At 46.0% G+C, this 17,627-nt stretch overlaps 1 protein-coding gene across 7 annotated transcripts in view; it reads left to right on the top strand.

The window, feature by feature from the left end:
* The window catches only part of TENM1 (teneurin transmembrane protein 1), an 897,331-nt gene that overhangs the window by 358,462 nt on the left and 521,242 nt on the right, over positions 1-17,627 (top strand). For 4 of the 7 annotated variants that reach the window (XM_061598137.1, XM_061598130.1, XM_061598136.1 and 1 more), the window contains exon 1: positions 6,817-7,557. The exons of the other annotated variants lie outside the window; for them this stretch is intronic. The gene's annotated coding sequence lies outside the window, so the exon portion shown is untranslated. Of the gene's footprint in view, positions 1-6,816; positions 7,558-17,627 lie in introns of those variants that run through there. 7 annotated transcript variants of the gene reach the window in all.

A 17,627-nucleotide genomic window follows, 5' to 3' on the forward strand; every position in this document is an offset into this window, starting at 1 on the left:
GGAGGCAGAGGCAGAAAGTGGTTGGCACCAGAGGCTAATGTGACCAGTTACCTGTGTATTAACTTCCAGCCATGCAAAAACAGATGTTGCTATATACACCCCTGACACACAGGCACACCTTGATCCTCCATTCAGGCAAGTGAGAGGCATTATCACAGTTCAATGACATTTCAGCCAGGAAGAAGCACTTGAGGAGGGCACAGAACAGAGCAGGTGAGGAGTGTAACCTAGAGAGTGTCCTGCCCGACGCCAAGAGATGCACACAGTTCTGCGAGGTTTTCTCTTTTTATTAGAGTTACAGTTATGTCAAGAACTAATTCCCTCTGTAACACTGACTAAGCATGTCTTTGCAGCCACAGATGTTGACACAGCAACTTTCCCCTTTTCATTGCTGCCTTAAATAGGTTTCTCTTTTGTGTGACGACACCAGCTCCTCCTTAACCCCAACTGTTGCTCTTAGCGCCTACAAAGCCACCAGGAATGGGGCAAGGAGGCTGGACATCAGCTTCCCCCTCCAAATGAGGGGGGGCTAACAGTCTGTTCAGGTGTGGGAAGTGGCCGGGCGCCTGGCTCAGGGATCAGCAAGCTGGCAAGGCAGTGCGTCAAGCACAGGTGAGGGGGGAGTGTTCAAAGGAGCAGCTCCAGACAGCCCAGGCTGCACTTCCGCAGGGGGGGCAGGTGACTAGGCATGCTGCGAGCCTCCCTCCCTCAAGTCATCTCCCCAGTCCTCAAAGTCAGAGTCCCCCTCCTCAAAGTCCCCCCAACTGGGTTGTAACAGAAAGAGTCCTGAGGGCAAGATCAAGAGAAGTGAAGGGTCAAACTTGGCCCTTAGACCTGAGGTTCTGCACCTCTGCTCTGAATGATGCCAGGGTGCCAAAGAGCCATAGCTAGTGGTAGAGCATCTGCTTTGTATGCAGAAGGTCCTAGATTCAGTTCTCAGCTGTGGAGACTGGTGGTTCTAGTGTCAGTAGGGCAGTGAATCCATCCAGGTTTTAGTCTGAACTTTGAAGGAGCTTGTTCAGCACCTTGGACAGCTCCTGAAAAGTTCAAACTAAAAACCCAGGGCAGATTCACTGACCCACTGACATCAGAGTCACTTATCTCTGCTGATTCTCGGCATCTCCAGGTAAGGCTTGGTGTCTCCCCTGCCTGAAACCTTGAGAGCTGCTCCCAGTCAGTGTAAACAATATTGAGCTAGATAAACCCGTGGTCTGACTTAGTATGGCAGCTTTCTATACTCCTATTCAGGGGTGTAGTTATTCAGGGTCTCGGGGGGTCTTAGACCCTTTACTTGTTTGGAAGCAGGGTCCCTCTGTCTCCAGCATCCTAAGAGGCAATCAGAGTGAGAGGAGGTGAGTCAGCCAGTGAGAAGACTTGTCAGTACCTAACACCCTCCCCTTTCATGCTTATTGGCTCATAAGGACGTCTGCTGTTGTGGGAGAAGGCATAAACAAGGATCTCGTTCTCAACTCAGAATCAAAAGGGGGACATGGCTGTGACTAATGTGAAGGGACCCTGCACTTCAGAATTTGCTACTGTACTACTGCTCCTATCATAAAGGAAAGATTGTTCTCCATGTGTTATTCTTGAGACAGATTCTATTCCATATTCTGTTTCCAAAAGCGAATGCCACAAGAAGATATTATTTGAGATAGCAAAACTGCAGAGAATGTTGAATCCCTGAAGAGAGAGCAAAAGGTTCTTCACTGAATAGGTGTTCTAGATTTGACTCCCCCCACTTCCTAAGACAGTGGTATACCCCACCATTATTGTACTAAGAGTGAAATCCTGCACACAGTGATGGGTGATGCCCATTGGGATTGGTGTGGTGGAAAGCAGTGAGCCAACAATAAAGGGAGCCAGAGCCAATGACAGGAAGAGGCAATTCATTCTAGTTTTGTTCCAGTCCTCCTCCCTGCTGAGTTTGACAAGGGGCAACACTGAGACTGAGGAGGAGGAAGCTGGCAGCCAATAAGCGCCACCTCCTGAACTGGATGCAGAGCTTGGAAAAGTTACTTTTTTAAACTACAACTCTCATCAGCCCCAGCCAGCATGGCCACTGGATTGGGCTGATGGGAGTTGTAGTTCAAAAAAATAACTTTTCCAAGCTCTGAGGATGTAAATAAGACGACAGGCAGGTGGGGGCTGGCTAAGGGCAGTGCAAAGTTGGTAGCGCAGTGCCCCATTTAGCCTCACAGACTAGCCTCCACTGCCTGTACATGTCTACTCAGAAGTAAGCCCCACTGAATTCAATGAGATGGCCAACAGGCAATTGGTCCAGCAGAACTGTCACTTTTGAGTATTTGAAACAGGAATGTTTTTAGAAGATATACCTAGAGTTGACATCCTCTAGATCAGCCTTTCCCAACCAGTGTGCCTCCTGATGTTGTTGGACCACAATTCCCATATTTCCTGACCATTGGCAGTGCTGGCTGAGGCTGATGGGAGTTGTGGTCCAACAACATCTGGAGGCACACTGGTTGGGAAAGGCTGCTCTATATCAAGGATGGGAGAAGCTGAAGCCCTCCAGATGTTGTTGGGCCACAATTCCCATAATCCCTTACCATTGGCTATGCTAGCTGAGGTAGATGAGAGTTAAAACTCAGCAACATCAGAGAGTCACAAAACCTGTTGTACATACTTTCCTGCAGTAAGTCTCATTGGACTCAGTGGGGCTTACCTCTGAGTATGAACATATAGGATTGCACTGATTTATTTCTATCCTGCCCTCCATCACAAAAGGTTGCATTCAACTAAGTCCTACCCAGAATAGACCCATTAAAATTAATGAACCTTAGTCATGTGTATTAACTTCAGTGGGTCTACTCTGAGTTGGGCTCCTTCTGAACTACACAATTAAACTGGTATCATACCACTTTAAAAAGTCTTGGATTCTCCCAAAGAATTCTGGGAACTGTAGTTTGTTAAGCATGCTGTGAGTTAGAAGACCCGCCAGGGCCAGGCATGACCTGCCCTGGGTGCATGGCTACTGCGTGTTCCGCCTACCTCGTTCCGGTCTTGTGCTGCTGCATGCCCTCACGCAAGATGGCTGTGGAGGCTTCTCTAAGGGGCTGATGCCCCCACCGCTATCTTGCTTGACGGCACGCATGTGCGGTACGCTGCATGTGTGCGCATGCCTGCCATCAACCAAGATGGTGGTATGGGCATTAGCCCCTTAAAGAAGCCTCCACTGCCATCTTGGTTGATAGCAGCCCTGTGCATGCAGCATGCACAGCTGCACAAGACAGGAGAGAGGTAGGTGGAGCGAGCGAACGGCCGGCCGGCCTGGAAGCTCCCTCCCTGAAATCTGCGGCAGGGTAGCGTTACTCTCCCACCCTAATGAGGGGCCCTTTAGTGGCCCCCCTGGGCCACAGGGGGCCTTGACCAGGGCCCAACCTTTGGCACTGGCCCTGAGGCCCTCTGGTCCCTTCACAGAGCTACAGCTCTCAGAGTGGTATAACAACCAATCCCTCTTCCCAGGGAACTCTAGAACAGTAGCCCTGTGAAGGGAATAGATGGTCTTCTAACAACTCTCAGCATCCTTGACAACTACAGTTCCCAGGATGCTTTGAGGGTAGCCATGACTGTTTAAAGAGGCATGATACTGCTTTAAATGGATAGTACAGATGGGACATAGGGCTAGCAATGAACACTACCCAAAGTGATACCAGGGTGAGTTGCATGGAATATAACAAAATATCTAGACAGCAAATAAACAATGACAGTGTTGCTACTGGTTTGTTTATTGTGTTGTGTGCTTTAGGCTAATTAATTCCGGTCTACTTCAATATGGATTTTACTATTGCATTTGATTATAAACTGCCTTGAAGACATTGTTGGTCCAAAGATAAGGCATACATGTTTTAAATCTGTCTCTCAGAGAGAGAGAGAGAGAGAGAGAGAGAGAGAGAGGTGCATATAGGGATGGACAAATCTGCCAATTTTCTTCTATTTCTGTTTTTTTTTTAATCTTAAGTTCATTTCTCCACATTTCCAGATCAGTTTGCATTTTTAAAAGTCCTCATAAAAATGCATCAGCATTTTAATGTTTTTTCTCATAATATGCACATTTTTGCAAAACAATTTTCCCTAACATCATGCATTTTTGTATGCTAATATATGCATTTTAAATATCCTAGTATATGCATTTTTGTACACATTACATGGCTGGAGAACTGCACTGCAAAATACAGAGAAGCGCAAAATTCAAAATACGGCTGTGCTTTGGTTCGCATATTGTTTTGGAAAGTGCACATTAAGTAGGTTCGCCTTTGCGAACCCCTACACACATGCCATTGCTTCTTTAGTTACACCAGACCTTTCTTTTCTTTGTTTGAAAAGGCAATGCTATTACTGAGTGTTTGTGAATATATATACCTACAATGTCCGGACCAATTTAATTTAACATGTTCATATTCCATCTGTTGGAAGTGGGGCAAGAGCAACTCCTGCTTTGTTATTTTGTTTATGTTCCAGAAGGGAGATAGAGTTAGGGTCCTCCAGATGGATAGGCTTGACTGCCTTTACTTGTGATATCTGCCCCTCCTCCTTCCGCCCTTTCCCCTCTCTTCTCTTCTTCGACTGTCCAAGAGAGAGGAGACACCTTTGTCTCTGCTCTCTCCCTCTTGAGCCATGAGGGCAACTCCCAAACCTGGGCGTTGCGCCTCCAACTTAGTTAGAACTAGGTATGCCTCTCCTATCTACTATGTATTTCTATAAATAAAATACCTTTTTGGTAAACACACACACTAGCACACATGCATCTCAGACGGTTGCCAATCTCTGCTCATGTATACAAATTTACATAACACTATCCACAAGCTCAGCATAGCTCATAGTATCTGTCTGTCTATCTAAGCTGGTTTGCAATATTCCATCAAGATTTAATATGACCTAGAAACAGAATTCACAGCCAAGCCATACAGGCTATTGTTGGCTTGGATCCCAGTGGATCTCACTGAGCAATGGGACAAAGCCAGTGGACAGCAATCTGGGATACTGCTGGGAAATGCTTTTCACTCCAGACACTGAGATTACCCAAGTCTGGTTTAACCCTCAGCCTGGTTGCTTCCCTAACTGTGCAATCGTATGCACGTCTACTCAGACGTAAGCCTTGTTGAATTCAGTGGGACTTTCTCCCAGGTGACCATACATAGTTATTCACTGATTATTGTTTATTTATTGGATTTATATCCCATCCTTCCTCCCAAAGAAGCCAATTTAATCATTTTTGCAAATTTAAATTCATGATTTTACTTTCTTCTCTATGAGTGAATGGCATTCATCCATTCCTATGGGGGGAAATGTCAAGCACTTCACACCAGAGCTCAGCGTTTGATCGTCCCAACATCATTTTTCATTCTCATGGAGGCAGGCAGTTTGGATCAAAGCCATGGACTTGAACTTTATCCCCAAGGATCCCATGGCTGTATACAAACATCCAGTTACAATGGTAAGCATATTAATTCTGGCATGCAGGATAGCCCCCAACATCCACACTCCCAAAGAGAAGCCATAGCCACAACTCCCCAAGGGGAGTTGAACTTTGCATGAATTTGTAAAGGATGGTGAAAGCCATCTTCTAGCTGGCCCTTGGGACTCCTCCCAGACCAGCCTCATCCCCAGGCCACACCCCTTGCTGACCTTCTTTGAGTGCCTTTCCCTGGCTGGAATATATTCTTGAACTCTGTTAATGCCCCCCCCTCTCTGTGTGTAGAAAGCAGCCTACTGAACAAAGGGAACAGTCACATCCAGTGCTCCACTCACTTTTTGCCTCTGGTTCCAGTAGGGAGGGGGTTCCCTATCTAATTCCATTCTGTTTTTCAATACCTCAAATGGATTGGCAGTTCCATTCACTATAAATTGTGTTCCGCTAGTTATTGCGATTCCCGGTTCTCACTGTTTTTTCGTTATTTCTTCCTGAAGAAGTACGCAATTTTCTCCGTTATCCCTTATGCGTTTGTATATTTATGTGATCAGCAGCAGCAGATTACAAAAATAATTACGTAAATAATTACATAATTCTCACAGTAGTCGTTTTTTAAAAAAATCACTGTGTCGCTAACAACCGCAAATGCACGCAAAAAGTGGGAGCCTTGCGGTTGTAAGTGAGGCGGCAGGCAGGTGGGGGTTGGCTGAAGGCAGATTGAGGTTGGTGGGGCCTCCGTCTACTAAGGGACCCCCCCACACAGCGGATTTCTGCACGTGTAGGAAGGGGGCCAGGAACACTGTCAGCTTCACACACACCCGTGTAGGTCTTGCCATTTATTCCACCCCCTCTGGCATCCCTCCATTTCCAGTGGTATTAGAAAGAGGCCCACACGGGCTGGAGTCTTCCCCCTCGGTTCAATCCTTGGTCTCTCCAGTTCAATGCATCACGTACGAAGATGGGTGGCAATGAGCCTTTGCTGTCCGAGGAGACCCGTGGAGAGTCCTGCTCAGCAGCCGCCAAGCCCGGCCTGGAGGAGGACGAGCAGCATCTCCTGTCCCGCCGTCGCTCCCCAAGCCAAGGCGGGGCTCTCCTCTGGCCGCCTGCCCCTCTCCAGCTGATCCTCCAGGTCGCCCAGCGGAACATCCTCACCTGTTGCTTTTCTCTCCAATAATCTGTCCCCCCTTCCGCGGCGCCTTTCTGCCTCCAAAGCACACGCGCGCGCGCCGCCTCTAAGCGCATTTTCTCCCTTGGCGTATTCTCCGTCCTGCCCATCCATCCACAGTCCCTGCATGCGGGTGCATGATGGGGGGGGAGGGGGGAGGCTAATCGCAGCGAGGGGCGGCGGCGGCTGGCAAAGCTTGAGCCGATCCCTCCTTTCCCGACAACCCGTCCCCACCCCGTTGCCCCCTCTGCCTCCTTTGCCCGCTCCCCCTCGAGAATCCCCCTTCTCCCATCCCGAGCTAGCATCTTCCCTAGGGACAACCTGCCTGCCGCGCCCTTTCCCGGCGAGGTTCGAGTCCCTCTGCCTCCCCACCCTCGTGCCTGAGACGCTTCCCTAAATCCACCCCCCCCTTTTCCTCTCGGTGCCACCTGCAGAAGAGTCTGGCAGCAGGTGAAGGGAGCGGCGTCGGCGTCGGCAGCGCGCATGTCCTCTCGCCTCTCCCGGGCATGCTCATTAGCGGCCGAGGAGGCAAAAACGCTCAGAAGCCGAGCGCCTTAGCTGCTGCCCGTCCGCCCGGCGCACAGAGCGGCTGGCTGCGTGAAAAGGCGAGCGAGCGAGCGGCGCCTAAGGCAGGCGGGAGGCTTCGTCTTTGCCGACGAGCCCGGCTCTGTTTCTGGAGCTCAGTCGGCCCTGCGAAAAGGAGCGGGAGGATGCAGCGGGCAAGCCGCGGTGGCGGGAGCAGCAGCAGCAGCCGACGCGGCGTCCTCGGTTATGTGGATTTATCTTCGCCTTCAGCGTAGCCGCGGCGCCGGGGAGAGGCACGGGGAGAGGCACGGCGAGGGCAGCAGCGTCGGCAGCAGCGTCGGCAGCCGGACGCTATGGCCGGCCAGCGGAGCCGCGCAGGGTGGAGGCTGCGCTGCTCTTGCTGCTCCTGCAGCGACTGAAACTTCCACCGGGCGAGCAGGTAAGTTTGACTCGCGAGGAGGGAAGGGGAGGCGGCGGCTGCAGGGGCAGGCTGGCGGGCGCGATCTCCAGGTGGTTGACCCTGGGGCGCCTGGGAGAGCGTCCTTGGCGAGGCGATGGTCTGGCTTTAGGGGACGTAGCCGGCGAAGTTCTCCTCCAAGTAGACCCGTTGAAATGAGCGGTGCCAAGTCATGTCCTTTGGTTCCAATGGGTCTACTCTGGGAGGAGCTGGCATTTCATGCAGCCTTCTTTCTCTCTCTTCCCTCTGCCCTAGCTAGAGTGGGATCTCTGGGCGTGTGTCGGTTGCTGTGTAGAAGGAGAGCAGCGGGCAGCTGAAATCGTTAGGGTTGCGATCCTGAGCTCCTTTTCTAGGCAGCTGTTTTGGAGGAGGTGGGGCTTGCGCGGGATTTGCTCTGTTTAGGTCAGCGGAGATCCGTGAAGGACGCTTCGCCACTTCTGTTGTGGGAATCCTGGCGCACACACGAGCGCGCACACTCCCATGCGGACAGCCTTGATGCACACCCGCAGCATCTTAGACCCGCACAGGCGTCTTCCAGACGCACCTGAATTGGAGGTCGAATTCCTACTTGAAATCCGTGCATGTTTTACGTTGAAGTAAACCGGTGAGTGTTGCCGGGTGCTGTGGTTTGGATGTCCCTCCCTTTACTCAGATCCAGCACGTGTGAACTGGTGGGTGTTGTGGGTCAACTCAAGGTGCAACAGTGTGTATCGGTGGCGATGAGAGAAATAATTCATCTATCAAGAGACCCATGTAAGAGATTTGCACCTTCGCAGGCATTTAATAGGCTTGATGTGCTGGTTTTCATTTAGACAGGGCATTATTGGCCCAGTTCCGTGTGAAAGGACAATTTTTGTTTATAGACTGGTGCGCAACTTCGGTATTGTAACGTTTGCACTTTGCAGTGTGGGTGTTTATGTGCTACAGACTCTAAATGTCTCCAATTGTGCACAGGCTCTCTGTAAAAACTTGGTATAAGGCTGAAGTGTATTTGGTTGTGGTGTTTAGAATGGAATTTCTACCCTGTACATTGCAGTGTGTGTGTGACACCCAACTCTCTATACAGATAGTTAGACTATACAGTTGGAAAATATGTGTTGTGTGTGTTTAGTGAACACAAAACATTTATTTTGCCTATAGGGGGTTCCCTTTGCTCACAGATTATTGTCCTTCTATGACTGTAACAAGTGGGGTAGGTGCAATTCTCGACTCCTTTTTCTTTCTTTCTTTTGGCTGAGTTACTCCCCCCCTCTAAAAGATACTCTCATGGACCCAGAGAGGAGTTTGTCTTTCATAATACACAAGTGTAAGGTTATTTAGCATTTGCATTTTTCTGTATAATTGTTGAGTCTTCAATTTATATTAGCTGCATTACTTACAACAACCCTGCAAGGCAATGATCCTCATGTTGTAGAGGAGGTGATGAGAGTGGCTTGCCTAATGAGCTCATAAGGCGAGGTGTCACAGCTGGGCTTCTGGCTTTGCACTCTTTTAACCACTGCACAGTGTCTGCTCTGAGTGAAGCATACTGGCTTGATTTGATGTTATTGCAAGTGTGTTGCAACACAAACATGCCTTTAAAGTTGGCAGAAATGTAATTATTTCTTGACTTTTTTAAAGACTGTAACTGGTGCAAAGTAGTGTGGGTGTGCTTTACTAGCCCTTAAGCAGAGGCAGGCTTGTTAAGTTGTTGGGTGTTTTTTTTTTTACAGGGGGAAGTGTTGCTTCTAGGGATGACAACATATTTCTCTCCAAGTTCCAGGTCCTTTGTGGAATCCAAGTTAGGATGAATGGGAAGGCAACTCCTGAGTCACTTGCCCAGTGACTCCTCCTTGTGTTCCTTTTGTCCTTCATTGTTTGCCTGTTACTTCCTAGTCTTCCTGGCAATATGCTGTTACTTGCGGCTCCTCTGGTAATTTCCACTTAACTCTTGCAATCCATCAGTCAATGCAGGCGCTCTTTTCCACTCTTAAAAAAAAAAATACAATTGCTTCTGCTGGGTATTGGGGGAAAAAAGCCATTGGGTTCATTATTTGGAAATGAATTATAGTGGCTGTTGCATGGGAAGGAGGGAGAGAGATTGTATGAGCTTCAGTGGCTCTAATGAACAACAGTAGTAGCCTGTGGTTTTGATGGTAGAGGGTTTTTATTAGAATCCCTGCTTGAAATCCGTGCATGTTGAACGTTGAAATTCACCCTCCCCACCCAAAAAAAGAGGGGGCTTACTTCTGTGCGGATCCATTTAGGGTTGTACTGTAAATTATCATTTCATATGTTGTGGTTGCCGTTAAAGCTGTCTTAGTCATATGGAGCCCTTTTCCCTTTAATTGTTGAGATGGATGACCTGTCATGTAAATCTGTTAAATCTTCAAGGTGCCACAAGACTCTTTGTTACAGTGTTGAAAATAAATCCAACTACTGACATTGAACTGAAGAAGAAAGACACATCAAATATCTCTGTTTTGTCTCTGGGTGCGTTTGCAGAAACAGCACTGAGCGTGCTTTTGTGTTTGTATTCTTCTGACTATTAATGATTTGAGCTAAACAATGCAGCTCACAATTGATTTCATATCAGCACCCACATCCCCAGTGTTGGCAAACAGAACAGCATAGGAATCTTGAGGTATGAAGGGTTATTAGCGGTGAGCGAGCTAGCGATCAAATGAGGATGAGAAATGTGTCAGTTTCTTTTTGTCTTTCTCCCACATGCCAGGCATCCTTTCTGAGGTTTGGTTTTGTGTTGATCAATCTGGTGAAGGGAAAGTGTCCTTTCAGGTGAACTATATGCATAGTTCAGTGGCTAATCTTCTAAGTACAACCTACTAAATTAAACAAGTCTCTCTGCTGTCGGTGGGATTTACATGCCAGTAACGTGTTTAGGATTGAGGTTTTTCGATATCTATGAAGTACAGGATGAGTTTATACAGCTCATAATGGAAACCTTAAACAGTGTGTCTCTTCTACATGTGTTTGTGACACATAGGTTTAAGAGCACATTTATTGAATACATGTTTGTTGGTTTTTGCACTTCCCCGTGATAAACATTGGATTATAACCCGCAGTAGGAGTTTTGCTCTTAACTTGGGCTCTGGTCCTCTCCTCGCTGTCCTGTGAGTAAGTTTCATTTAGCACAGTGGGGTTTACTTTTGAGTAATGCATAGGATTGTGCTGTTAATAGCACTGCATTAAATATCAAGGTGGCAGTCCTACCTACCTCCCCCTTATCTGGCAGTAACCACCACAGAATTCAGTTGGATTTGCTTCTGAGTAGACATGGTTAGGATTGTGCTGCATGTCTCACTGCCTATGGGGTTAATCTCAGGACAATGGGAAGAGGATTGCAGCCTTGTTAGTGATGGCTTGGAGTATTTACTTGGTTGCAGTGGATAAAATTGGTAATTAAAAAAACCCCTTGAACTTCATACTAATATTTTCACATTTTGTGGTGCTTTGAACATTCAATGCATTGGGTGTAGAATCCATAGCTTCCACATTCCGCTTATATGGGCCCTTACCTGGAAATAGGCAGGTGGAGCATTAACTTCATTGGAACTTGGAGCAAAATTCATTCTTAGAGGAGTTGTCTCCATGCTATTGACAATAAGGTTGTTTTTTTAAAGTTCACTCTCTAAACATTTCTGAGAGAAGGCAGGTAAATTCTGTCCCATGGATCCCAAAGTCTTGATAAGTGAAATGATTTTCCAACATCTTCCTTTGCTGGTACATCCCCTGTTAGTTATTATATTCCATTATTAAATCCCCCCCACTCCTTCTGCACAGATACTTTGCTTCCTTCAAACCCACCTGCAATTATCTTTCTCTTGCAATAGGGCTAGTAATTAGTCGAATAGATTGCTTAGATATGCAAATGATAAAAGATGTTGTGGTTTTGTACTTGAGGCACTGTTTTGTATAATAGTGATACAATTAGCTGTGAAGCTGTAATATAAAGCCTTCAAGCACATCTGAGGGGGGGGGGAACCTATTTTGGAAATGGATTTTAATTGAGGGGAAATGACTGACTGTCCCTCTAAAGTGGAAAATGAGGACAAAATGTTTTGAGAGTTTATATTTTCTCCCCTGTTGTTCTTGCCAGCAGTGAGGTGGATAATGAAGATGAATTTCCCTCTTGTAATACCCCAGCAATCTGTTTCTGGATTAGTCCTGCTAAAGACTTGGCTGCTCAGGCTTGATCATTTTTTTTTGCCACCCAGTCCTGTGTGTGCCTGTAAAACAGGTGTGGAGAATCTGTGGCCCTCCAGTGTTGTTGAACTACAATTCCCATCATCCCTGGCCATTGGCCATGCTTGCTGGGGCTGCTGGGAATTGTACGCTAATGCTAAAAGCAGCCTCTGAGCCAAGATTTGTGAACTGGAGTGCTTTGTCGTAGAGTATAGCATTGCTATAGCGGGCATAATAGAAAGCTGGTGGAATGAAAAGATCCAGCTGGACACAGTTATCTCTTTATACAAACTCTATAGGAAGGACATACTGGAGGTGGTATTGCTCTGTACGTTAAAGAGGTCATTGAGTCCACCACACTTTAAGAAGGATGCAGACAAACAGGAACAAGTTCAGAGGAGGGCAGCAAAGATGATCAGGGGACTGGAAACAAAGCCGTAGGAGAAGAGACTGAAAGAACTGGGCATGGTTAGCCTTGAGAACAGAAGACTGAGGGGAGATATGATAGCATTCTTCAAGTACATGAAAGGTTTTCACACAGAGGAGGGCCAGGATCTCTTCTCGATTATCCCAGGGTACAGGACACAGAATAATGGGCTCAAGTTACAGAAAGCCAGATTTCAGATGAACATCAGGAAAAACATCTTAACTGTTAGAGGAGTACAACAATGGAATCAATGACCTAGGGAGGTGGTGGGCTCTTCAGTACTGGAGGCATTCAAGAGGCAGCTGGACAGGCACCTGTTGGGTGTGCTTTGAGTTGGATTCCTTCATTGAGCCAGGGTTGGACTCTATGGCCTCATAGGACCCTTCCATATCTACTATTGTATGATTCTAAGCTAGAAATACCTAAAGAGGCAGGCAGACACTTTCACATCATAATAATGGGTGGTGATACGGCCCCTGTTGTCCCTCTGAGATGAAGAATGAAATCGAGGGAACATCCAAACTAGGAAATGTGATAGTAATCGGTGATTTCAACTCCCCTAACATAGATTGGCTATATATGTATTACAGTCATGAGAAAGAGGTAGAATTTCTAGATATCCTGGAACCTAGAACAGCTTGGTCATGTAGTCTAGAACTCCTGAGTCACTTTAGCAGTGCCCTAGAACAATTGGGCATGGAACTAACCAGAGGGGTAGTGACCCTGGATGTAATTTTAAGAGGCACCCAGGACCCGGTGTAAGATGTAAGCATTACTGAACCAATTGGGAGCAGTGACCATAGCTCTATTAAATTAAACATACATCTAAGTGGCCAATTGCCAAGAAAATTCAACATGAACACATTTGACTTCAAAAGAGAAAACTTCCCAAAAAGGAGGAAACTGGTAAAAAGGAAGTTGGAAGACAAAGTCAAGAGGGTCAAATCACTCCAAAATGCTTGGCAGTTGTTTCAAAACACAACATTAGACGCTCAGCTGGAGTGTATACAGCGGATCAGGAAAGGTACCACCAGGGCATAGGGGATGCTGGAGTGGTTAAAGAGCATAGTCAAAGAAGTTATTAGAGAAGAAGCTTCCTTCAAACAATGGAAGGCTTGTCTGAATGAGGAACACAAAAAGGAATACAACATTTGGCAAACGTTGATTCCATACCTGGGATCATTAGGGTAGGAACTGAAAATAAAACTGCCGATATAATGTTGCAATACAACTATATAGTGTGACTCCATTTGGAATACTATGTACACTTCTGGTTGCTTCACCTCCAAAAGGACATGGCTGACTTGGAACAGGTTCAGAAAAGGGCAGCCAGAATGATCAAGGGGATGGAGCGACTTCCTTGTGAGGCAAGGTTGCAGAATGTCAGGCTTTTGAGTTTAGACAAAAGGTGAGTACGAGGTGACATGACAGAAGTATATAAAATTATGCATGGCCTGGAGAAAGTGGATAGAGAAGATCTAAAATTTGAACCACCCTGGCTGTCATGTATGTGAACAGATTTCAACAGTTAGCGATGACCCTTAAATACTAGGTGATTTTTATTAGTACATTCAGTGTAGTTGGTAGAATGTTGGACTTGGACCAGAGAGAACTGGGTTCAAATCTCCACATGGCGATGAAGTTCACTTAAGTCAGTCATGTGCTCTCAATCCAACCTACTTCACAGGGTTGTTTTTGAGGACAGAATTAGGGTAGTATCCTATGTACATTTCTGTGAGCTGTTCGAGAGGAATGGCGGGATGCAAATGTGATAGCGCTATGGTTTTTTATAGCTGTGCCATTGCAGCTGGAGCTCCCTAGTTCCATTATTGAGCAGGATGCCACTTCCTCCTCATTTTATTTTGCACGGCTGGGGAAAATTTGGATTTCCAAATGTTGCTGGGCTATAACTCCCATCATCCTTGACTATTGGTAGTGCCGGCTAGGGCTGGTAAGAGTTTGATCTAAAACATCTTGAGAGTTGGGCTTTCCTGTACATACAAGACGTTGGTAAGGCTGTCTACCATGTACCTTCTGAGAGCTGTTGATTTTTTCAAAAAAGTGACTTGTTTTGCTTTTAAATATACTGGTACAGAATAATCTCAGTACAGAGGAGGGATGGGAGAGAAGTTCAATTCAGTTTGCATTTAAAGCCAAATCTATCAAATCAGCAATTTCTGAAACCATATGAAAATCGAAACAGTCATCCTTCAAAATTCACTTATCTGAATTTTCAGTGCTGTTCTCCGACAAAACAGTCTTTACAAAAATACATATATTAGAGGAAAGTGTGCATAAAAATGACCATGTTAGTGAAAATTATATACAAAAATGCATTAGATTTGGATAAATTGGTTGCAAAAATGTGTCTAGTGGGAGAAATTCACACAAAAATTCTAGATAATTTTCATGAGGATTTAAAAAAAAAAACTTGCAAATTATTGCAGCAGAAATGTGAAGAACTGAATTTAAGATTGGGAAGAAAAAAACACCAGAAACCGAGACAGTTGAAATTGACAGCTTTTTCCATCCCTAATACAGAGTGACATTTTTTATTGTAAAAGGAAGAACTTCCATTAAATAAAATTAGTAAGCACACCACTCTTAGCTCCTCACCTTCCTGCACTTCAGTTAAAGCCCAGGGAACGATGGTATGAGGTAGCTCCTCCAATGGAGCCTTTTCAGCAGTAGCATAGTGGCAAATTCAGATACGCAGCATCCCTTTGTCCTTCAAGGTAGTCACACCATGCCCCCTTTCCACTTTCCTTCATCTCCCTTGCTCTCCGTGTTGTCTCTGAGTCCCCACTCCAATATAGCAGATGCCCCTCGGAGCCAATCAACATGAAAGGGAAGCATGTGTGTTAGCTACTGAGAAGAATCATCTCAATGGCTGATTCTCCTCCTTTCACTCTAATTAGCTTCAGTGAGAATGAAGGGACAATGACCCTACTCAGTGGTTAACATGCTCCCCTTTCATATTGATTGGCTCATACAGAGAGACCTGGCTGGAACCCTGTTCCCAAAAAAGTTAGGGGTCTACAATCCCCCAAGACCCCAGACGACTCCATCCCTGCTTTTCAGATCAGGAAGCATGCGGCAGGTGGGGAGGCTGCAGAGTGAAGGAGAAAAGTTTATTGGGAAGGAAAATGCATGCATCACCCTTGCCCATCTCTCAATAAGATAGCTCAAACCCACAAAGATACAAATTCTAATGCACCCTGTGAATGCAACAGAAAAGCAGAGGCCTCTTCCATAGGGGAAGCAATCTTTGGGGAAACTGAAGGGCAGGTTTTGGCCACAGCACTAGTCTGCCCATCTGTCTGTCTCTCTCTCCAAAATGAGGGGTGTGAAAGGTACCTCCAAAGGGCAAAGCAAATATACAGTTTGCTAGAAGATTGAAATTTAATATGCATGTAGTCCAAAGACCCATTCAGGTGTTTTTGAGAAGTGTTAAATAATCATGTGAAGAAAGAAGAATGTGGATGACTGTTGTGGTTGCTTCTAGGTGACCTGTTTGTTAAGCAGTCATCCTGATTTGTTTGCACAAACTTTGCCGGGAGGTTAGACAACGGTGGCTATTTATTAAGCATTTGTTCAGACTTGTTTGCAAGGAGGTTATACAATGTTTCACCAAGCATTTGTTTTTCCAGGCTTTCCAATGTATTTTTTCATAGAATAGCAGAGTTGGAAGGGAACCTGTAAGACTATCGTGTCCAACCCCCTGCACAGTGCTCAAACTGTTATCGCTTTACTTACATTTAAAACAAATGTAATTTCTATTAAACTATTTTTAATAATGCATTTTATATTCTTGTGACCCACCTGGGACCTACTGGTGAAGGGCAGGTAATAAATTACATAATAATAATCTTCCCCAAAGTCCAGTTTTTGTGGCAAGAGCCCCCAACCAAATTTAATTGCACCATCTGAATTTGTGGGTACGTGATTGAATCCCACCCGAAAAAGGTGACAGCCTGGAAGCACTCTGTCTCTATCAAGGTGACCCTCTGTAGCAGGGAAGCTCTTGGAGGCTCCCACAAACTTTGGAATCCTGGAAAATCGAAAAATGTGTGTGAGTCTCCACAATTACCGGGGACTTCCTTGCTGTGAACAATCTCCCCTGAAAGCTTGGCAGGCAATGGAAGTGGGGGTGAGTGCAGGAGTGTGCTCATCCAGGGTCATGAGGATTGTAGACACCTTGGGAGAGGGTCCAAGCAGGTAGCCTATGCCCAAGACCATCAGCATGAAAGGGGGCATGTTAGCCACTGAGAAGAGTCTTCTCAGTTGATTCCTTGCCCTTTCCTGTTGATTGGAGCCAATCAGAGTGAAAAGAGGTGAGTCAGTCACTGAGAATACTCTTCTCAGTAGCTAACACACACCTTCCTCATCATGCTGATGGGCTCCTAGGGTAGGTGGGAAGTGAGCTTCATGGCAAAATCCCTTGATCTCCCAAATCCTAGTCCCACATTTGGCTTCATTTCAGTACTCTTAAAATCAAAACGTTTCTGGCAACGTTTAGCCCCCAGAGAGAGATTGAGCAGGGGGGAGCCTTTGCATGCAACAGTTTTATTCTAGTTCCGTAGTTTTGTAATTGCAGACATGACAGTGAATCTTGGGGGCATGGCTATGAGGGGTTGTGGCGTGACTATCGCAAAGGGACCCTGCACTTCTGAAGTTGCCAGTTGGGTGGGTGGAACTAGTACATTTATGCACACTCTCCCTGCCCCATTTGTGTGTTTAATCCCAATCACGTGTGCCTAAATAGGGCTCAGGACAGTCTGATTTCAAGAGCAGCCTCAAAATCTATCAATTCCAATGTCTTTCTGTACTGCCTTTCAGCCAAAAGCAGTTCCCAGGTCAGTTTACACCAACAGAGTAAAACAATAAAATTGGTGCTATAAAACAACATGGGGGGGGGAATCATTCTAAGAAGCAGTTACAAGAGTTTAAAACTCAGAATTTAAAAAGCCTGAGATTTAAAATTTAAATGTGAATTTAAATTTTAAAAGGTCTCTGGTGCTGAAAAAAATAGCAAATTAAACAGAGGGAGTTCCATAAGCCAGGCACCACAACTAAAAAGGCGCTCTCTCCTGTTGCTACCCACCTGATTAGCCTCTGGGAGCAGGAAAAAAATGGGTTGATATTACAGTGTGGAAGTTGGACCTGCAACACAACTTTGCAGGGTGGAGGGCTCCTTTTCAGAGTTCCAGCCATGCTCTTTTCCAGGATATTCCATTTCCACTCCATTCCATTTGGAGTATGAAGGGAGAATAGCGTTATACCATTTTGAAGGAGGTACTCTAAGTTACCTTGGCATGTTTATAAGGCACTTCCAGGTTACCTAGAAAGCTATATCTGGGTGTACATGGATTACTGTTGGAATCTGGAAATGAATTGGGTGTTCATCTCTCAATAAAGACCTTGGAGTGTGCCGTTGTTTGCC

Source organism: Rhineura floridana, chromosome 16 (genome assembly GCF_030035675.1).
Source record: "Rhineura floridana isolate rRhiFlo1 chromosome 16, rRhiFlo1.hap2, whole genome shotgun sequence".
Lineage (NCBI taxonomy): Eukaryota > Metazoa > Chordata > Lepidosauria > Squamata > Rhineuridae > Rhineura > Rhineura floridana.